The 6420-nt window shown below is 39.6% G+C and overlaps 1 long non-coding RNA gene across 1 annotated transcript; it reads left to right on the plus strand.

The window, feature by feature from the left end:
- The first annotated feature begins 1126 nt into the window (after window positions 1–1126).
- Window positions 1127–3338, plus strand: LOC146618306 (uncharacterized). The gene is made up of 4 exons (XR_014906770.1): window positions 1127–1170; window positions 1633–1711; window positions 2090–2185; window positions 2940–3338. It is a non-coding gene; the product is annotated as an uncharacterized LOC146618306 (long non-coding RNA).
- The last annotated feature ends 3082 nt before the right edge of the window (window positions 3339–6420 follow it).

Here is a 6420-nt window from a genome sequence, read left to right on the forward strand (position 1 = left end):
GTGTGTCAGTGGACGTGCAGCCCAGAGTGTGTGATGGATTTTCCTTTAAAGTTCACCACTCGAGGGATAGTGTGAGTCTTGTTGAGACAGGAAGAGAGAAAGGTGCAATGTGGTGGTGGTGGGGGGAGGGTTGGACTGCTCCCAGTATTTATTATTGATCTTTGAATCTTGCTTCTACTTTGATGGCCTTAAAGAGTGAGCCAGAGTGTGCTGCATCATGAAGTGCTCGAACACGTGAAGTGAAGAGGAGATCAGACAGACTGTTTTGTTTTCAGCTACTTCTGCTAACAGAAAGTGTTCGGGTGCCTGGGTCGTTGACCCAGAGTTTTGAGTTTTCATTATTATTGTACTTTGATTTTTGCCTTTATTTATCATTTCTAGTCTTTTGGTTTCTTTGTCAGAGTTGTGCCTTCTGGTTTCTGTTCTGTTCCATAGTTGCTGTATCCCTGTGTCAAGTCTGTGTCTCTGTGTTATGTTTCCTGTTTTACTTTGAAGGTCCATGTCTTATGTTAATGTATCTTGCTTCCCCTGTTTCGTTAGGCTTGATTTGCCCCAGCTGTGTTTCCCTCCTGTTACCCATTCCCTGATTGCGCCCTCTGTGTATTTAAGCCTTGTGTTTCCCTGTGTTAGTGTTGTGATCTACCATCATATTGTACTGTATGTGTTTTCTCTGCCAGCCTGCCAAGTTAATTTATTTTGTATTCTAGTTCAGCCAGTTTTCTGTCTTGCCGTCCAGCATTAAAGCTGTATTCCAGTTCACCTTTTGTTTCCATGAGTCTGTATTTTGGTTCCTTTTCCTGCCTGCACACAGCCTTCACATGACAGAAAGGCAGTTTTAATGAAGTTCATCTACACTGTAAACCCCAACAGTCTACCTGACTTATAAAGTTTGTGGATATAACAATTAAAATTCCCCACAAAGTTGAAACAACTTAAAACTTTTCTGTTCGGTTAACGATTCAAACAGTTATAATTGTACATGGCTTAGAAGTTAAGAGTAAATACTGCTTTCTTAATTATGATTTTTGAGTAAATGTTTTTTTCCGAGCTCCGCATGTGGACGTCATGACGTCATGACGTCTTCTCTCTAACCTGAACGACGTTGACAGAAAATTCTGTTCAATATGGCTGCCCTTCTCGAGCGACTGGAGAACACATTTGGAGAAACTTGTAAGTAAAACTGAACCTTCGTTATGTTTATTTTTTCCGTAAAAAAGCAAGTATATTAATATGTTGCAGCCAATAACTTGTTTTCGAATGCGCTGTTGTGTTAAAAAGCACAGACCCAGGTGGTGAATAGTTGTTCGCGGTTGTTCGCGCTCTTTTTCAAACATAGATTATGTCGTCAGTTTTACAGTTTTAACCGATTAAAACACAGTTTTACGAAGAATCACACATAAAGAAAGGGTCTTAGTGATATTTTAACGACCCCTTGCCAACGCAAGAAAGTTGGCGTTTTTACAACAGCAGCCTCATTGTTCGGCAGGTTTTTTTTTTTTCTTCTCATTAGCATCATTCAAAAGTGACTTAGCTAGCAGTGGCAACTTCTATCTAAAACAATTGAAATATAGCAAGGTGTTGTATATTTAGTGTGCTGATAAGGTTTTCAATATTTTTATTTTTTCTTCCAAGGCTGAAGGCCAAAGACAAAAAGACAGAAGAAAAAAAAATTCAGACTGCAATTAATTTCAGGTGGAGACAGTAAACACAGGTGAGTTGAAAGATCTATTGAAGAAACCATTCATTAAGTCCCTTAAGGTGAAGATTTCATATATTGATAATGATAAAATTAACACAAATTAAAAGTTTCACTGATAAACACACAATTTTTCCTTGCTTTGAACCCCATGTTCTATATAGATCACAGCTCTGATCTGGAGAACACTATTTTAAAATACTGTGTAGGGTTTTTGTCAAATGATTAAGAAACATACTCTCTGTCACAAGAGACAGAAAGGTTGTATCTTAAAAGAAAAGTCTCCAAAATTTAGTAGAGTCTGATGTCATGCAGTTTCATAAACATGTATTCTCCCCAAAGAATGACACCTGAAAACTTTGCGTTAAATGAACTTTTCTTTTCCCTTTTTAGGAGGCGCCTGATATCAACGTGAAACGCACTGCAGTACTTCGTGCCCTTCCTGTATACCTGCGGGAGGAGGACCCAGAATTCTTTTAGACATGTAATGTAAGTGTATTTTTGCATTACTTAAATTCTGCCAGTAAGATAAAATGCTATGGATTTTTTTAAATACAATTTAATACCCTAGCAGCTACCAAATTGTACAAACAAAATACCCTCTCTGTAGAAAACCCACACACACACAGGTCAGGAGCAGGGCACAGGCGTATCACAGCACTATGGCTATGCTGCAGGTGGCCCAAAAACCAGGCTGAAGTCAAGATTTAGTTTCTTTTTGAGATAAAGTCATGAAATAAAAAATTACTTTTTTTTTTAGAAAAATAATAAAAATACAAATTATGTAATGCAAGAAGCTAACACGTTAATGTACATTTTTCAAAAAAAGTAGAGTACCCTAACTCGTTACAAAGTAACCCACTACACTGCTGAATGTTTTGCTAGATTACAGGTCATGCTTGTCACATTCTCTCAAACCAACCTTACTTATTTAATTGGGGCGATCGTGGCTCAAGAGTTGGGAGTTCGCCTTGTAATCAGAAGGTTGCCGGTTCGAGCCCTGGCTCCGACAGTCTCGGTCGTTGTGTCCTTGGGCAAGACACTTCACCCGTTGCCTACTGGTGGTGGTCAGAGGGCCCGCTGGTGCCAGTGTCCGGCAGCCTCGCCTCTGTCAGTGCGCCCCAGGGTGGCTGTGGCTACAATGTAGCTGCCATCACCAGTGTGTGAATGGGTGTGAATGACTGAATGTGTAAAGCGCTATACAAATACAGGCCATTTACCATTGATACTGTGTCTATTCCAGGCGGACGCATTGGATGAGTCGACCCTCATTGACACTCCAGTTGCCCTTCTCACAGTGGTTACCGACGGCGCTTCCCAGTCCAGTCCATTTTACTTCCTCAAGCATGGCTGTTTTGGTGAAAGGCGACTAGGTGATGCGTGATATTCCCAGATTTGCAAATGCATTTGCTTTATTGTTTGGCTTGATCTATGCTCTGCATTTAGACTACCCCAGGAAGCTGGTTCACACATTTGCCTTAGTCCAAAATATCTTCATGGGGCTTGATGACGGCAAACCCCTGAAACCCCTGCCTACATGCTCTTAAGGAATATAAGGCAATGTTTGTTAGGACACGCACTCTGTTACTGAGCACTTTGTTTGAAGCACTTTAAGCACTTTAAGTTTACTACAGGCTTTGGGTGGATTTAACTCCATCAGTTTACCTAATTTTCCTATACTTGACTGCCTTATCTGGTTATTTGGAAGCTGATCATCTTTGTACCCATTTTAAAAAATTGTTTTTCATTTCTATTTAAAAAAAAGTGATTAGTATTTGACTTTTTGTTTTGCATTTTTGTGTATTTTGAGAAAGATGCAATTAGTACTGATGTCGTCCTTTGTGAGTTTATAAAAAGATAAATGTTCTACACAGAATTTATAATGCTCACTTTATGGTGCCGATGTCCATGTTAGTTGTTTTATAAAAACATTTGTGATGTTTTTAAATTTTCATGAAAAAATGTTAAATAAACAAAATGTAAAGTAACTGAATTTCTGTACTTTTTTTTTTTTAGTAGTCTACACTCACAACATATCTTTTAATTAATAATCAGATAATTTGAGTTTAGGTTGTAATATAATTGCATTGTGTTGCATCAAAATAATAAACTACAAGAAACACAAAAATATTGAAATTAAAGTATACAGTCTTTGAGTAAAGCTCAATTAATAAAATATAAAATATAATTTAAAATTTTTAGGTTAACAATAAATACAAATTTTGAGTACCCCATACTTAGAAGATATGAGTTTTTGTACTTAAATCTTTTGAGGTAATCAGTTTCCACAAAAGTTTTAAGTTCAGTCAACTTGTTCGGGTTTACAGTGTATTTGGGGCGGGTTGGGGTCTAGAAATAAGAGCTTAATTGAGATTGGTTTAATTCTACATTGCTATTGTTGAGAATAGATTCCTTAATATACTTCAGAGTTAAAAAGAATATAGTTTGTGATTGCTCGCAACATTATAATATTGTGGTTAATGGGTGTAAGAATACAAAATAGAAAATAGGCCTGGGATGGGAACAAAGAACTGGGGTGCAGGGCAGGAGGACAATCAACCCCCACACCCCCAGGGCAGGAAGCAAGAGTTACTGAGAGTGAGGGGCAGACAAAGGGCAAACGGACACTACCTAAAAAGGAGATGGGGGTCAGGGTGTCAGCATCCTTGGCCACTGTACTAGTGTATTTCCATTGTAGGGGGGAGGAGACCAGAGGTTATAACTGTAACTGTTGTGTGGAGTTCTTTAGATCAGCCTTTAGCATAGGACTGCATAGGAATGCAGTGTGCTGATCTCCAGATGCATCTGTAAGAATAATGGGTAATAAAAGGATTGTGTAAAACATGGAAAATCTCAGCGTGATCTCTACCAGGACCAAAAGGATCGCAGAGACCGGCGTTGTCTCAACACTCTCTAAAGAGCTAAGTTAGCCTTGTGTGTCAGTGTGTTCATGTACATGTCTGTGCGTGTGCAGTGTGCAATGCCACTGGCATTCCTGTTTAATTGGAGCTAGAAAATCATTTCCCTTGATTGCTTGCACACTCACTGGGACACAGCTTAGATGGATTGTATTGTTCCACAAATTACATTGTTTTTTCCTCCACAGATGGGGCATTGATGTTCTAATAAACACATGTAACAGAGATACTCGGAGCCAGAAGCCCACCCATGAACATGATAAAACATGATTTTAAAAAATAGTCTTGCTGATATTAGATTTCTGAGAAAGTATATACATAGTCAATTAATGCCATAATACAATCTGAAAGCCTAACAAGCTCCTGTTATTCAAATCAAGATTACAGCTAGCTATAAGCTATACTATACGCTTCTTCTGGGCTATATTCTCAGCAGCATATTAAACATATCAGGTCCCCATAAGGAGGATCATGTGCTAACGGCTGTCTAAATGACTCAGGTAAAGTTTGTAGCATGCGTGCTTGTTGTTTTTGTTAAAATGACATTACCGCGGATCGCCCCGTGCGTGGGGCTGGACGGCATCAACACGTTAACAAGCTAACTGCGCTAACGCACTAGTCCCCATCAATTGAGCATTGCGTGGCACAGCCGACATACTGTTTTACGTTTGTCCATGACGCGCTTACCATCAGGGCCATGCTTCACATGAAAACCAAGATAGTTCCAAACGCCAGATCTGAATGAGGGTGGGGGAGGTTCAATTTCGAGCTTAGCTTCTGTCTTACGAGCTTGCACTGCGCTCAGTGGATCTGCACTCGACAGTGCAGCCTAGGCGGAGTAGTCGAACGCAGATTCACTGAGCGCTCAACACAGACAGCATCGTCAGAAGAAAAGTTGATAAAATAAAATAAAAATTTGTATTGTTTGATACATATGCGTACCGAACCGAAAGCACTGTATCGAACGGTTCAATACCGATATGAGTATTGTTGCACCCCTAATATATATATATCCCTAACTCCCTAACTTAATCCCTAACTTAATTATAACCCTGAAAAGAAATGAGAGGTACAGAAAAAATGGCCTCAGCTGCCACATTTGAGGGAGGATGATTCATTTTTAAACACTGCCAACTCCTGAATCACCTTATTTTCAGGTGAACCTGTTCACTGTGAATGGTTTTAATCTGTAGTGTAAGACCGGGGGTCTCCTTTTTTGGGCATATATATACTTATTCCATCAATCCAGAGGCTGCAAGTAAGTTAGGGGGTCCTCGGGTGTAACAGTCATTATTCTGGGGTCGCTTTGAGAGCCAAGAAAGAGAATTTATAGGGATAACAGTGAGTCCACCTCCCAGCATATAAATACCTTCCTTGTAAACATCAGTGAGGGTGTTGCTGAGAAATAAAGCTCTTTTTGTCTGGAGAGCATGCACACAATGCAGATGCTATACACACACAATGTAGTCATACCTGCTTCTTTCTTGCAAAGTGACTCTCACACACACACACGGACACACCTGGACCCACGCACATTCTTATAGATCAGAGAATCTTTATTTCCTTTAATTCAATCATCTCAACGCCTTTAACCTCAGCAGAGCTCAGGCAGCTTGCACAAGGTCACCATTGAATGGACATGAGTAAATGCTTCAAAATACAAGGAATACACTCTTTTACACACTTGTCTTATTTGCTAACTCAACAGTCAGCTGTTCACCGTACCAGAACAGCACTAAATGAAACTAGTATAGAGAATGACAAGCCGTATTCAAAGTAGCAGCAGGTCATACCAGATGCAAGTCT

This window comes from Diplotaxodon limnothrissa, linkage group LG14 (genome assembly GCF_057381915.1).
Source record: "Diplotaxodon limnothrissa isolate DT_005_m linkage group LG14, D_limnothrissa_male_GT1.1, whole genome shotgun sequence".
Lineage (NCBI taxonomy): Eukaryota > Metazoa > Chordata > Actinopteri > Cichliformes > Cichlidae > Diplotaxodon > Diplotaxodon limnothrissa.